Source organism: Lipotes vexillifer, unplaced genomic scaffold (genome assembly GCF_000442215.2).
Source record: "Lipotes vexillifer unplaced genomic scaffold, Lipotes_vexillifer_v1.1 scaffold1023, whole genome shotgun sequence".
Lineage (NCBI taxonomy): Eukaryota > Metazoa > Chordata > Mammalia > Artiodactyla > Lipotidae > Lipotes > Lipotes vexillifer.
This window is the reverse complement of record NW_006799713.1, coordinates 579,194-596,118: the sequence shown is the minus strand read 5'-3', so window position 1 is coordinate 596,118 and position 16,925 is coordinate 579,194. Positions and strand designations below refer to the sequence as shown.

Genomic DNA, 16,925 nt, shown 5'->3' with positions numbered 1-16,925 from the left:
TCAGAATGGCCATCATCAAAAAATCTAGAAACAATAAATGCTAGAGAGGGTGTGGAGAAAAGAGAACACTCTTGCACTGCTGGTGGGAATGTAAATTGGTACAGCCACTATGGAGAACAGTATGGAGGTTCCTTAAAAAACTACAAATAGAACTACCATACGACCCAGCAATCCCACTACTGGGCATATACCCTGAGAAAACCATAATTCAAAAAGAGTCATGTACCAAAATGTTCATTGCAGCTCTATTTACAATGGCCCGGAGGTGGAAACAACCTAAGTGTTCATCAACAGATGAATGGATAAAGAAGATGTGGCACATGTATACAATGGAATATTATTCAGCCATAAAAAGAAATGAAATTGAGGTATTTGTAATGAGGTGGATGGACCTAGAGTCTGTCATACAGAGTGGAGTAAGTCAGAAAGAAAAAAACAAACACCGTATGCTAACACATATATGGAATCTAAAAAAAAAAAAAAAATGGTTCTGACAAACCTAGGGGAAGGACAGGAGTAAAGACACAGACTTAGAGAATGGATTTGAGGACATGGGGAGGGGGAAGTGTAAGCTGGGACGAAGTGAGACAGTGGCATGGACATATAAACAGTATCAAATGTAAAATAGATAGCTAGTAGGAAGCAGCCACATAGCCCAGGGAGATCAGCTTGGTGCTTTTTTACCACCTAGAGGGGTGGGATAGGGAGGGTAGGAGGGAGACACAGAGGGAGGAGATGGGGATATATATGTGTATATATATATATATATATATATGTATGTATGTATGTATAGCTGATTCACTTTGTTATAAAGCAGAGACTAAGGCACCATTTTAAAGCAATTATACTCCAATAAAGATGTTTTTTAAAAATCTAAGACATAGTGTTGATGTTATATCTACACTGAAGCACTGAACCTCTCAGTTTAAGGTATATTGATAATTTAGGGCATTGTGTATTTCCAGGGCAAAATAAATTGAATCAGCACCAACTATCTTTGTTCTCCATTACCATCCTAATGACAACATGGTAGAGAAACTTTCATAATCTGCTCATTTCTTTTAGGAATTTAGAATTTAGAATCGTTAATACTTATCACAGAAAGATTATGGGCCATACAAATAAAAAGAAATATTAGGTCAGAAATATAGGCAGCACATATTAACACAAAGCCTAGAAGAGCATCTTTTGAAATACATCATTCATTTGGAAATTCTTCATCAGCTTAGCACTATCATTTCAACCTAAGAGTGATTATAAAGCGGTTGGATCAGTGCAGTATATACTCCTCCCATTAAGATAACAGTTGAAAATGTGAACCAAAATTAAGAATAATATATTTGTACATCGCTTTCCACCCATTCTCAGACCCCCTCCCCTAAATCTAACTTTCTTTGGTAGGTAAAGCTCAGATACACACTGTGGGTGAAATGGATATGTCATAAGGCCAATAGGAAATACAATATTTAGGACAGTAGAAGTAGCCCATCAACACTTCTTAGGTACTGGGAAGAGCTCCCTTTCCCCTTTCATGATACTAGGAACCTAGGGAGACAGAAAGTGTAGGCACCCAAGAAATATGGACAGAAGTAAGACAGACAGACTTGTGTCCTTGCTCTTGCTGTTCTTCAACAATACTGCAAAAGCAGCATTTAGTGAGATAAAGTCCTGTCCAAGACATCCTTATGATGGCTGGGTATTTAGTGAGAAGAAACGTTAGGACAAGATCCAGATCAAGAAATTGACTTCCCATTTGCATAGGAAAACTGAGGGTTTCATACCTTCTTTGCTGTGGGTTACCTTTTGCTATAAACTTAAATGGAGCTACTCCTAGCTTATTGGGGTTAGGAGTGAGGTGGGTGATGGCTACAGCCTCCAATTATTCCCAGGGGATAAAAAAGTGAGCAAGAGTTCCACTACCACTGTGTCTTCCAGGATTATTAATACAAAGAGACTTGGGACTTCGAATTGACACTGGGAAAGTATTATCTTTACAGTAGATATAGAAGCTACATAGTAGTAAAAGAATCTGTAGGCAAAATTTACCACCTCTCTGGATGCCATTCTTAAATAGAACTTTCTCAGTTAATACTTAGTACATTATACCAGTAACAATAGCAGTGTACAGATTTGAATATTGCTGTTAAATTCCATATAATTGGCAAATGCAAAGATGAATTAACATTATTTCCTTTTCTGCTCCACAGAGATAAGTTGGTATGAAGTTGGGCCATCCTGCAAAACAGAGCCAGAAATTTTTCTCTTTCAAGGCCATGAAGAAGGAAACTGAGCAAAGAAATTGAACTTAAATCTGAAAGAGATGGGCCTAATATTTATCAAGCATCTCTACCTAGGCTAAAATATTTAATCCTTTCAGAGCCATCTGAGGCATAGGTGTTATTATTACTACTTTATAGATGAAGAAACCAAGGCTTAGGAATTTACGTAGCTAACTGAAGGTCACACAGCCAGAGAGTGGCAGGAGCAGGATGCAAACATAGGTGTATTTTTCCTGATTCCAAATTCTGTGCTCCTTCCTAAGGCATCTTAGTTACCATTGGAGCCATTTTACAGATAAGAGAACCAATAATTAATTTCTTCTATCCTTAGGTAAGAAAACTGCAGCTCAGAGTAATTAAGCATCTTCCCAAAGTCACATAATTACTTAATGCCACAGAATTCAAACCTACTTTTTCAGAACAGATTTACCACCAGATCACAAGTATCACAACTAAATCTAAGCCAAAATGGGAAAGAAAATGATTCATATCAATATTGTTGTCACCAGACACATAGATTAGAGCAAGTCTACCACCACTGGCCATCTGGTCTACAAATGTGGTGGGATCAACAAAAGAACGAAAGAAAACAATTGAGAATGAGGCTGCTGATATGAGAAAGGACTCCTTCAAGTATGCCTGGGTATTAGGCAAACTGAAAGCTGAACATGGGCTTGGTATCACCACTGATATTCCCCTGTAGAAATTCAAGACCAACAAGTAGCATCATTGATGCCCCAGGACACAGAGACTACCCAAAACATGCCTACAGGCACACCCTAGGCTGACTGTGCTGTGCTGACTGCTGCTGCTGGCGTTGGTGAAGTTGAAGCAGGGATCTCCAAGAATAGGCAAACCTGTGAGCATGTACTTCTGGCTTACAGACTGTGGGTGAGACAACTAATTGTTGGTGTTAAAATGGGTTCCACTGAGCCACCCGGCAGCCAGAAGAGATACGAGGAAATCATTAAGAAAGTCAACACCTACATTAAGAAAATTGGCTACAACCCCAACACAGTGGTATTTGTGCCAGTTTCTGGTTGGAAGGGTGACAACATGCTGCAGGCAAGTACAAACATGCTTTGACTCAAAGGATGGAAAGTCACTCATAAAGATGGCAATCAATGCCAGTGAAACCACGATGCTTGAAGCTCTGGATTGCATCCTGCCACCAAGTCTTCCAACTGACAAACCCTTGCATCTTCTCCTCCAGGGTGTCTACAAAATTGGCAGTATTGGCACTGTCCCTGTGGAGACGGGTGTTCTCAAACCCAGCATAATGGTCACCTTTGCTCTAGTCACCATTACAACTGAAGTCAAGTCTCTTGAAATGCATCCTAAAGCTTTGAGTGAAGCTCCATTTGGGGACAAGGTGGGCATCAATGTCAAGAACATGTCTGTCAGAGGTGTTTGTTGTGGCACTGTGGCTGGTGACAGCAAAAATCATCCACCAGGGACTTCCCTGGTGGCACAGTGGTTAAGAATCTGCCTGCCAATGCAGGGGACACAGGTTCAGTCCCTGGTCCTGGAAGATCCCACATGCCACGGAGCAACTAAGCCCATGTGCCACAACTACTGAGCCTGCTCTCTAGAGCCCATGAGCCACAACTACTGAGCCCACATGCCACAACTGCTGAAGCCCATATGCTTAGAACCCGTGCTTTGCAACAAGAGAAGCCACCACAAGGAGAAGCCCACGCACCGCAACGAAGAGTAGCCCCCACTCTCCACAACTAGAGAAAGCCTGCATGCAAAAACCAAGATCCAGTGCAGCCAAAAATAAATAAATAAATGACCTACCAATGGAAGCAGCTGGCTTCACAGCTCAGGTGATTATCCTGTACCATCCAGGCCAAATCAGTGCTGGCTATGCACTTGTGCAGGATTGTCAAATAGCTCATGTTGCTTGCAAGTTTGCTGGGCTGAAGAGGAAGGTTGACTGCTATTCTGGGAAGAAGCTGGAAGATGGCTCCCAGTTCTGTAAAGCTGGTGATGCTGGCATGGTTCATATGGTTGCTGGAAAGCCCATGTATTTTGAGAGCTTTTCTGACAATCATCCTCAGGGTCATTTTGCTGTTTGTGACATGAGACAGACGTGTCTTGGGTGTCATCAAAGCAGTGGGTGACCCAGAAAGTTCAGAAGGCTAAGTGAATAATATCCTTAATACCTGACACCCCAGTTTTAATCAGTTGTTGAAGAACATTCTCAGGACTGTTTGTTTCTGTTGGCCATTTAAGTTTAATGGTAAAAGATTGGTTAATGATAATGCATCGTAAAACTTTCAGAAGAAAAGGAAAATATGTTGTGGACCACTTGTTTTTGTGTGCGTATGGCAGTTTTAAGTTATTAGTTTTTAAAATCAGTAATTTTTAATAGAAACAATTTGACCAAAAATCTGTCACAGAATTTTGAGACCCATTAAAATAAAGTTTAATGAGAAATCTGTGTCCTCTTTTGGTCAAGACTGTAAATTCCTATAGTACTACTTAGGTAAAAGATTTAAGTAAGCGTTTCCTATAATCTATTTTTGGTGTTTTATCTGCTGAAACAAAAATTTGATAATTCTGAGTTAACATTTTTTTCTGGGTGGGAATTTTGGTTTTTTTCCCCCCTTGTCTAAGAGGAAGAATCATCTATGTTTTTTAGGGACACAGTAAAAAGCTGTGGGAGGAAGTCTGTTGGTTGCAACCCTTCATAGGTTAGGACAGACAAACAAAAAGTATTTTTGTTTATAGCTAAGCTCTTGTAAGAAGGCCAAATTCATATATCCAGAAAAGATGAAAATTCTAATTTGAAAAGATACATGCACGCCAATGCTCACAGCAGCATTATTTACAATAGCCAAGACATAGAAGGAACCTAAATGCCCTCTGACAGATGAATGGATGAAGAAGATGTGGTATATGTATATACAATGTAATATTACTCAGCCATTAAAAAGAATGAAATATTAACATTTGCAGCAACATGGCTGGACCTAGAAGTTATCATACTAAGTGAAGTCAGTCTGACAAAGACCAATATCATATGATATCACTTATATGTGGAATCTCAAAAAATGATACAAATGAACTTATTTACAAAACAAAAATAGACTCACACACACACAGAAAACAAAGTTATGGTTGCCAAAGGGGAAGGGGGAGGGGGAGGGATAAATTGGGGGTTTGAAATTAACAGATACACACTACAATAGATAAAATAGATAAACAACAAGGATTTACTGTATAAGACAGGAAACTGTATTCGATATCTTATAATAACCTATAATGGAAAAGAATCTGAAAAAGAATAGATATATGTATGCATACATATAACTGAATCACTTTGCTGTACACCTGAAACAATTGCAACATTGTAAATCAACTATACTTCAATTTTTAAAAAGGCCAAATTCTGCAATATTAATGTCCATGTGTTGCACACAAAATTTTGTGTAGTCACATCAACATTGAGTAAAATTTTTGGTATAATCTCAAATTTTAGTTTTGCGGTTATTGGAATGTGCATTCTCAGGTTTACAAACTTTGAAGTAGTTTAAAGAATCTAAAGTGTAAGGCTTAGATAGTAATAACTGCCCTGCTAGAGTTCATTGTATCCAGATTCTAGGAAAAATAAAGATGCTGGGAGTAGAAGAAAAAAAAAAAAAAGAATTCAAACCCAGGACTTCTAATTTCTTCTCCAGGACTCTGCATTTTACAGATAACTGTAACATTCTACTAAGTCCAGTGTTTATCATTTTGTAATGTCAGTTGCAACTTTTGTAGAGCATTTATTACTTAATTTAGATGACATCCAGGGTCAAATTGACTCTTAAAATCTAGACAAGACTGGTCTCCAGCATACCTCATGTTGAAAGTCCAAACCCCTGTCCAAGATTTCTGTGCACTCCTGGGGGGCTTATGTTTTCATAACTGTCTCCTGCTTCAGCTGACTTTTTGTTCTCCATTTGGTATCTTGCAACTTGCTCGTTACTGCATGGGTTTTTCAACTACCTTTCTTAGTTTTACATACACACACACACAAACAAAATTATGCACACAAAGCCTTTGTGTAGCAGATGTTACAAAAAGTTTAGAGAAATTGAGAAATAGATGGGTTTTGCACTGCCGACCCATCACAACTGGAATTAATAGTCATTCTGCTCTAGAGAGTCTTTTGGCTGATTTTCTACATTGCTCAGCCATTCTCTCTCCTTTCTGTCCCCTCCTACCACCATCATTTTTTTTTTTAATACAAAGTAATTCTACCCTCCATTTTTTCTGCCCCACACTCTGAATCCTACGGTGGGCGTATTTTTTCATACCCAAATGCTCCAAGGTATTTTCTTCTTTTAAGACCACTCATTCCCAAAAGAAATTGTACTTTCAACTATTAAGAAAATAGGATTTTTTAAACCACCCATGAGCTATACCACATGATCTAAGGGGCACACAGGGAAGAAAATCTGCTCTTAAAGAGTAGCTAGGGTCTCCTCTGGTGGCGCAGTGGTTGAGAGTCCGCCTGCCAATTCAGGGGACACGGGTTCGTGCCCCGGTCCGGGAGGATCCCACATGCTGCGGAGCGGCTGGGCCCATGAGCCATGGCCGCTGGGCCTACGTGTCCGGAGCCTGTGCTCCACAACGGGAGAGGCCGCAACAGTGAGAGGCCCGCCAACCCCAAAAAAAAAAAAAAAAAAAAAAAAAAAAAAAAAAGAGTAGCTAATCTAATAGGGAAATAGATACACATAACTCAGAGTTCTCTTGTGCCTCACCAGCCTGTGAAAACAACGAGGTCACATGATATTTAACAGTTCAGTCTCCACAACATGCCCACCTCCCCCCCGACACCCCCAGCCCCATGTCCTGACAGATATGAGGAAGGCCAATATAACAGAAATTCAGCTAATACAACTATGAAGACTAAATAACATAAAATTAGAGCGGGGAAAGACATCTGAAGGTGGAAGAGAGTTACTAAGATGACCATGGGTGAAATGGCCCACCCTAGTTTTAAGTCAGCTATTTCATTTTCTGAGCTTGAGTCACCAGAGTTCAATGGTAACAGCTTCTAAAAGTCTGTTTGTTTAATCTATTTTAGTTGTATTCTCCCCCAACAAAAAAATCTGGGGTTATCTGGGGTTTCCATTGCTGACCAAGTGGAAAGTATTAACACTCAAAGCAACTGACAATGGAAATCCATTTAACTTCATGTTACAATGTTTCTGTTATAAGAAATGAGAAAAACCAGTAAAGTCAGTGAAAAGGCAATCTTGCAAAACAAGTTTTAAATAATGCAGCTTCCACAGGTCCTCCATTCCTAAAGTTTTTTATTCATAAATTTCTAGCAATATCATTTGGTGGCAAAACTTGAACTGAATAGACATGAGACTGTAGTCATTATTCATCCCAATTCATAGGAGTAGTCCTGTGTTTCCTGAAGAAACATGCAAGTGCTTGATTACAGGGTGCTCCTCCAGCCACACTAAGGGAAACATGTAAGATGTGGAATGCAGAATCCACCTTTCCAAAGTCTAAGACATGCTGAATTCCAGTACCCAAGTGGCCCCAAGTGTTGCAGATAAAGGGTTGAACACCTATGTGTTGACATCTGCTAGAGGAAACTGAGAGCAAAGGGAAGGGAAGTAATGGCAAATGGGGGAAGCTGGTATGGCTCCAGGGGCCCAATTTTCAGAAGGCCTGGTTAGAACATGTGGTCTGTCAAAGGCAGAGAATACTAGATAGAGGACCATTGTAGGCATCTGGAGTCGTATAGAGGCTGTGGTGAGTGAGAATATTTGGGAAACCCTAACAAGTCCTCCAGCCAAAGTCAGACTTGCCTATGGGGACCTGTGGCCCAGCTACTCATCACCACCTACAAAGCAGGGTGTTAAGGGCAGGACAGTAAGATCACAAACATTCTAGTGGAAGTTTCTAAGTTCCTCCATTTTATTTTAAGAAATCCGATCATTTAAGTTTGGGGTTTATTTCAATGCTCATTTACTTTTCAGAAAAGGGATTATTTTAAAAAGAAAAAAGAGATAAAGACTTACTTACTAAAATAGGTCTTAAACTTGGCAGCACATCAGAATCACTTGGGAAGATTTTTAAACTACTGATCCCTGAATCCATCCCAGACACACTGATAAGGAGGTCCTGAAGTGCTTCCAAGGCACATGAAATTTTCAAAGTCACCCAAGGTAATCTTCATGTGTAGACAAGGTTGAGAACTACTGCCTTAGGAATTTTTTTTAATTTTTAAAAAGAAAAAGACTTTTCCCCTATTTCTGTACATGGAATGAAAGTGCCAAAGGTCCAGAAAAGCCCAAACAGGGTGGCGAGTACACTTTGCAGTTCTTGTTTAATCACATGTACTAACCACACAAAGGAAGTTTCATTTCTGCAAAACCTATCAGTTTCTCTTTCATACTTATTGTTTGCAATCCTAGAAGTATAAAACAATTTTCAGCCAATGACTTCATCTTCCCCAACCTTGAGGCCATGGATGTGTCCAACATTTATGTACCATCAAGGATTAAGGGAAGGTCTGCTATATGTCAGAAGGAAAAACAGCTTCCCAGAAATTCCCTTGTGTGTTGGATGGAATGTAGCAGAATCAGTGTCTTGACAGGTACCTAACTTCTTTTCTTTCTTCTGATGGCGTATCTGCATAATACACTCCACATTCTTTATATGTATGCTTAAGCAATTTGGTTTTCTCTCCTTTCTCTCTGAATTACCTCAAAATGAAGAAAATGTTGCAATTTAGTCTCTCTCTTACCTGCTTTAAAATATGGCTCCAGAATGCTTTCTCTTTGACTGTATCCTGTGTGTCCCCATGACTGTTTGGTTTACTTGTGATAGTTGACAATTCCTTCTCTTCATCTGCTGCTTTGTGGAAATGATCAAGCCAAACAGGATTCATATTCTTCATGTGTTAGCCAACCAAACATATTTTCCAAGCTATTATTTATTTTTCTCTCTCCATTTGGACTTTTTCTCCCTTCTCCTCCTTCAAGTCTCTTCCTCAGAGGTTCTTCCTTTATCCTCAATTCAAACTGGGTACCCTGTTACTGTTTCTCAGAACATCATGTGCTTCACTTTTCATAGCACTCATCACAATTTAATTAAATGTTTATCTCTATACTTATTTATTTAATGTCTATTTTATTACTAGATGATAGAATATTTGAGGTCAGGAACCAAGTTTTTTTTGTAGTTTAGTCTGTTGTTTAGTTGTTTAGTTTGTCATTTGGTTTGATTTGATTTTTGTTTTTATCCTTTGTTTCCTGTGTGTGTCTGGGTGTGCATTTAGGGATTTTCCTGGGTGGGCTTTTGTTCATTTGTTTGGTTGGTTTTTGGAGGGTAGGGTCCTTTCTTTTTTTTTTTATTACCATGTGTCACATCAGTTCCTAACACTAACACAGAGTGGATGAGAAATAAATACTAATTGAATCAATGGATTAAAAGCCCCAAAGGTTCAAGTAACCTGGGGCATTGGCTATGTTCATCAGAAGGTCACTGGAGACTTTATGAAAAGGTTTCAGTTAAAGCAGAAATAACTGGAAACCAGAAAGCAGTAAACTGAAGATGGGCTGGGAGCCCAGAGAAAGGAGGTGTAGTACACTCACCTTTGCATAGCAAGACTTGCAATTGTCATTTAAAAACAAGTGTCCAAACTGTAAGACTTTAACCAATGAGTCACACCTAACCTAATAAATGAACATTTATTTCAGAGTTACACATTCCATTTTTATATAATTGTGATTCAGAACAAATACCTTGATGATGCTTTATTTGCTGTGGCAAGTGCTTAACTGCAGCTTGTTTTGTTGGCATCTATTCAAATGTCAGTAAAACTCTCTCCCACAGATATTAAATTTTATAATTAATCATTCATGAAGCCTTCTTTAAACAACATTTCCTTAAGTATTTCAAATTCTTGTCAGGCCCATTCATTTCCCCTGTGATGATCTAAGAATTGGTTTTAGGCGATAAATTGACTATGTTCTCCCAAAGCACATTTTTCTTAAGAGTTTGAAAACATTCATCTTTATTCATCTAAGTTATCATGCAGTGGGGCCTGAGCTACAGTAAACACAACATAATGAGTAACATCTGTTAACCCAATGTCAAGTGAAATCAAACATTTTCAACTTTCTTGCATTTTTATGATAAATAATATAATTTGACCCATATATTCAGTGAATCAGTCAACTAACATGTGCAAGTGCCAACCATGAGTCATATCCAGGAATAGAATTATATACACACTATGATATGTAATATGAAAAGATATATAACACTATGCTTGCCCTCATGGAGTTTATAATCCAAGTGGAAAGACAGACATGAAAGCAAGTAAAAGCAGTAAAGAGTTAAGCAGCTATTATGGAGGCAAGTATAATTGATAGAGGAAAAGATTGGAGTCTGAGATAATAGGGGGGTCAGAATGGCTTCCTGACCTGAGCTGTATCTTAAAAACTGAGTAAATAAGGGGGTTGGAGTGAGAGGAGTAATGGGGAGAAAGGACAGTCCAGACTTGAAAAAGTGGATCAAAGACCCAGGAATGTGAAACAGCATGGCATCTTGGACATGCTGGTCATTAGGCGTCTTGCAGGTCACTGGGCACAGAGTGGGGTTCAGTAAGAAATAAGATGGGAGAGGCAAGGAGAGACAAGGTTTTGTGGTGCCTTATGTGCTGTGCTGAGCAGTTTGGATTATATTCTCTTGGCAATGTGGCATCTCTGGAATGTTTCAAGTAGGGAATGACTTGGTGAGACAGGTGTTTGAGGAGCTCACTTTGGCAGCTGTTTAGAGATTGAATTAGAAATTTTGAGCTCTGGAGACATTTTATTCATTCATTCAAACATTTTTAAAGTACCTTTTAAGTACCAGATACTGTCTACTTCTAGGAATATGGGAATGAACCAAAGAGACAAGATCTCTGGTCTCACAGAGCATCCTAGCAGGGCAGATAGATAATTACTAAACAAGTAAAGAGACAAACAAGAAAAACAGAAGATAACATTAAGCACTGTGCAAAAATGAAAATAGGTTGACATAAGAGAGACTGGCCAATGGCTACTTGAAATTGCATGGAAAGAAAGACCTCTCTGAGCAGAATCTGAATGACAAGAAAAATCAGTCATTCTATCATTGGGCAGTAAGCATTCCAGGCTAAGGGACAGCTGGTACTAAGAAGACAAAAGTTTAGCCAGCTCAAGAAATGGAAACAAGGCCAGTGAACAGCGTTAAAATGGTGAGGGGTGAGAAATTAAGTTTAATAGGTCGACCCAGACTAGAATTCAAAGGCCACGTGACCTGAGGCAACATATTTGAGCTTTATTTTAAGTGCCATAGGAAGTCACTGCATGGTTTTAGGCAGGCAAGTGATATGGTCTGGTGTATATTTTTAGATGATCATGGGTTTCTTTGTGGAAGGTGGACAGGAGCAGAAGTAGAAAGAAGTTGGCAAGCTATTGCAGTCATCCTCATGAGAGGGATCAGGTGGACTAGGGTGATGGCAGTAGAGATGGAGAGAAGCAGAGGGAACTGGGACGTGTGTGTAGAGTTAAAAAGGACTTGGTAGTAGATTAAACGTGGGGAACAAGAGGAAAAGTGGAATCAAAGAACACTTCTGAATGTTTGGCATGTGCAATGTGTGGATGTTGGAAATATTTGTTGCGAAAGGAGCAGATTGGAGAGAGGAAAATGGGAATTTCTATGGGACCATGTTAAATGTGAGATAACTATTGAATCCAAGAGGAGATATCAAGTTGGTAAATGTGTGTACATGTCTGGACCTCCAAGGAGAGGTCAGAGCTATAGATAAAGATTTGAAAGTCACCCCTGTGTAGTGTTTTGAAAACCCTGGGACTGGGTGGGACACCAAGGGGATGGTGTAATGGGAGGAGAGGAGGATACCCAAAAACCAACTCTGGTTGCTGAGAAGAAGATGTAAATATGGTTTTAAAAAGATACTGTGGCATCACAGAAGCCAAGAAAATAATGAATGGCTTTAGAATACGATTATAAGTTTTTTTAAAAAAAGTATGATATTATCATTAGGCAGAGCTTCTTTTACAGCTACTTAACTTGTCCATGTCTCTCTTATTTGCTCTGAAAATGTAGTGCTGTAAGAGTGTCTGGCACAGAGTAGTAATAAAATAAATCTTGCAAGGGACCTGGGCTGGAGTTTATATAGATGTGGGAAACTTCAAACTTGAGGTCATGGGAGTGGGTGAGTGAGACTAGCCAAGATGGGTGTAGAATGGGATAAAAGCCAAGGGCAGAAAGAACCCAACAAATAATAACATTTAGAGAATGTTTAGCAGTGGAACATTTAGCAACACTTAACAGTGGAAACAAAGAAGGAGCATTCAGTAAGACAAGAGTGGAACCAGGAGAGTGTTATTACTGTGGTGGTGGTGGGGGATTGGAGGGGAGGAGTGGGAATGTGAAATGCTACCAAAAAAGAGAGTCTGCTAGCAGACCTCAGAGAAAAGTAAACAAAGAGGACCTTGGTTGTAGTGGGTGAGGAAGAGGTAAGAAAGCCAGGAAAGTAAGTTTGAACTATTACTTCAGGATATGGGAGTTATTGCTTAATGAGTATAGAATTTCAGTTTTGCCAGATGAAAAGACTTCTGTGAATATACTTAACACTACTGAGCTGTACATTCAAAAGTGGTTAAGATGGTAAGTTTTATGTTATGTGTATTTAACCACAATGTAAAAAAAGACATTTTTTTCAAACCTAGATGAACAGTAAAAGTAGAACAATCACGAGATTGATGAAAAGAGACCATCTTCCTCTGAAGCTGGAGAAAAGGAGGTGAAGCTGATGCTGATGAGGAGTTAGGAGACATCAGCACAGAAAACAAAGAGAAGAGTGTACATTAACCTGACTTTTCTAAAATATAAGGTGTGGTTGTCAGTGAGAATGGGAGGGCAGGCAGGAGTGACTCCCACCTCAGTGATCCTTGACGTCTGAGGAAGATAGCTTAGTGAGATCATTTCACAGAGGAACCAAACCTTGTTTTTGCCTCTTCCTCTCCTGCTAGACAGTTTTTCCCCAAAGTGTATAACTTGTTATTATAGTCAGTCAATGAGATTAATACACAGATAAATACAAAATCTTGTATTTGAGTGTATTCGGATTTATATCAAACTTAGCATCCACATTATTTCTTTTGTTCTGGTTGTACAGAAGCAATACGATCATGACTTCCACAGACCAGTAGTTTTGAAAATGTATTTATTTGTTGACAGCTCACCTTGCAATCTTAGGACAGTCTAAAATTAAACAAATCTAGAGGCTTATAAGAGGAATAGTGGTAATTTTTATTTTAAATATGAATTAAAATATCTAAGAATTGCTTGCATTTATTTCATAATGTCAGAAAAGAAGCACTCGTGATGTACAAAAAACACCAAAAATACCTACAGTGAAACATCACAGCACAATGTTACTCTTTCCCACCGGATTATTAACGCCAGTGAGAGTAGAAACAGAGCAGATGTGCCTGAACCTTGCCTAGCATTTAATTTATCCCAGTGCACATGTGCAAGAATATTTTATTTGCTTGCAAAATTTTATTTGTATCCATATAGACAGGCTTGAATTTTAAAAAGAGCAGTGTATAGGTACAACTTTTTATTGTGGAAATGTTTATAAGCAAATTTTTGTTTTATTCATAAATATTTCAGTATATATTTCTAAAAGCTAGGAACTTATTTTTTAAAACATAACAATACCATGATCACATCTTAAAAAGTTAATAACTCCTTAACATCATCAAATGTCTACTCATCATTTCAACTTCCCAATATATTTCCCAGTCATTCAAATAAGGACCCCAATAAGCTCCATATATTGCAGTTAGTTGATGTGTCCCCTAAGTCTCTTTCAATCTATAGGTTCCCTTTTCATCTTTCTTTTTTTTCCCCAGCCTCTTCCTTTTATATTGAAATTGAATAATAAATGGGTCAGGAACTATGCTAGACACTTAATGGATACCATCATATTTATTCATCACCAGAACCCTTTACAAGTAGATATTATAATTACCTAGATACAAGATCAGGAAATGAAGGCTTAGAAAAATGAATACACTAGCAGTGACAGTTTACATCTGCAGACCTCCTTGACTCCAAAGCCCATGTTCTTTCTATCGATGGCCGCCCAAGTCACCATGTACTTGGGTCTCCAAAGCTCAAGACGACCTCTGTTTTCTTTTGAAATGCTATTCAAGCAAATTTGAGCCCAGGTATCCCAGAAATCTGGTTTTCTGTAATGACTGAAGGAATGAGTATCAAACCTTCTAACCACTTAGATATTTCCAATTAATTCCCACAAAAACAACAAAAATTACTGAAATATCAGCTGAGCAATCATCCCCCCATCCCCAACTCCTGGTATCATCTTTTAGCCTTTCAGAGGTCAGAAGGAGATGAAGAAGTTGTTGAGAGTGACCAGAGAGTGCCATAAGGAGAGAGAGATTCAAAATGGCATCTGTCATACTTGCCTCCTTGACCTCAAGCTTTGCAGAGTTGGTAACTACTGAATGATGACTCTAAACATAATGAAAGTCAGGCAGACTCTGTTTTTCTTAAAAAAAAAAAACAACAGTGTCTTAAAACCTTGTAATAAAACAAGTTTAAAGCAGTTGCATTCTCTCAGAGAGGTAATATTTTGATCAGGGATTGCATTCTTGACCAAAACACCATCTCAAAAAAAAAAAAAAATTAAGACATATCCAACAATATGTTTAAAAAACCCTACAATTTTTGCAATTATTTAAAATAATAAAATAATATTCCAAGTGCTATAAATGAACATAAATTTGCCTTGTATATTGATGTTTAAAGCAGTTCCAATTTTCTATAATTGCACATAGAGCTTACAATTGATATGAACCTACTAAATCTCCATATTTACTATTATTACACTTGTATTCAGTCTCCCAGACTTGGGTCTAGCATTTTCATGTTACTTTTTCAGATATATGGTGAATGCCAACTTCATGCCTAAGTAAAAGTTTATTTTATTCCTGTAGTCATTCAATACACATTTAATGAGCCAATCGTAGGTGACAGGTCGTGTTAGATGCTAGATACTAGAGAGCTAATGACTAATAAGACAAGGTTACTCTCAGTAAGTAGCTCAGCCCCATAGAGAACCGACATGTAAAGGAACAAAGACGATATAATGCAATGAGAACTGGGTGTATAATGTGCTACAAGGATGCATGAAAGGGAATAGCTAATGCTGCCCAGAGTCTAGGAGGCTTTCACAGAGGAGAGCATCTATGAACTGACTGTTGAAGGATAACAATGATGATGGTGAAAATGGTGGTTCTGGTGGTGGTAGTTCTGGTGGTGGTGCTGGTGGTGGTGATAGAAGCTATCGTTACTGAGCACTAACTAAAGGCCTATAACTGTGCCATGTTTATATAATATCTCACTAAATCGTCACACTAGTCCATCGAGATCAGCTTTACCCACATTTTACAAAGGAAATAACTGAGATCTAGGAAGTTAAGAATTGTACCTAATCACACAAGAGATAGGTGAAATCAAAAACACCTACCAAAACTTTTGGTTAAACAAACACCTCTGGTTGCAACAATAGCTTCTTATGCTAATACTCTCAGCCTCTCTGCCCAGGAGTTTGTCAGGTGGATGGGTAGAGCAAGGACATCCCAGGCAGAGGGGTGGGTGTCTACAAAGGCTTTGAAGTGAGGCACAGCAGTCCACACTCACAGAAAGCAGGTCCTGGTAGAGAGTAGAAAATGATTACAGTCTCTGTTAGCTTTTCACTAAACATTCAAAAAAAGATCATTTGAGTAAAAGTGTTGAGAGTGGAATTGGAGTGGATGATCAATAGAGTTTATTTACAGTGAAGCTGAAAACTTAATATATTACCTTTCCATCTTCTCAACTGCAAGCTACTTTCAGGCAGAAATTGACAACCAGGTTATATAGTTTATTAATTACATGATGTATTTAATCATTTGACAAATATTTCTTGGATGCCTCTATATTTAGGCAGACACTGTGCTGGGCACTGCAGAGAAGGAGGTAAAGAAGGCACAAAGCCTCTTCAACAAGGGAATCACCTGGAGGAGGAGGCTGACATCTCTGCAAGCAGACAGCAAGCACGAGGGACCCGTGTGACCATGTCCTCACTTCCCTCAAATGATTCTCGGTTGGGCACAGTGGTGTTGCTGCCCACAGTGACTTCAGCCGGATGCACAAAATGCACCATGGTTTGAATTTAGAAGCTCCTAAATTAAGAATTAGATTCACAGAGAGATTGAATAATCAGAATAACAGCAGACAAGAGCCAGTGGGAGATGATTTTTCAGAATCTAATAGTCTTTGTCTTTCATGAAGCCTCAGACAATTGTACTATCATGCCACATTTGGAATACTTTAACTTTATGTCCACCAGGAATCTACTTCTGCATGATATTACAGATAATACTGAAAAAGAACTATTTGTTTTGGAAAAAATAAAAGGAAAAGAGAATTAAACCTTGTAATTATTTGTGTTTAAAGGTTCCCAATGTTTAATTTTCTTAAGGCAAAAGCTACCTGACAGAGTCTTGATTTCTAAGTGGAATAACTAGAGGATTAAACAATTGTTAACAATGTAATATTTAG

At 38.6% G+C, this 16,925-nt stretch overlaps 1 pseudogene; it reads left to right on the top strand.

Moving 5' to 3' along the window:
• The first annotated feature begins 2,747 nt into the window (after positions 1–2,747).
• On the top strand, positions 2,748–4,427 carry LOC103075902 (elongation factor 1-alpha 1-like; annotated as a pseudogene).
• Positions 4,428–16,925: the final 12,498 nt, after the last annotated feature.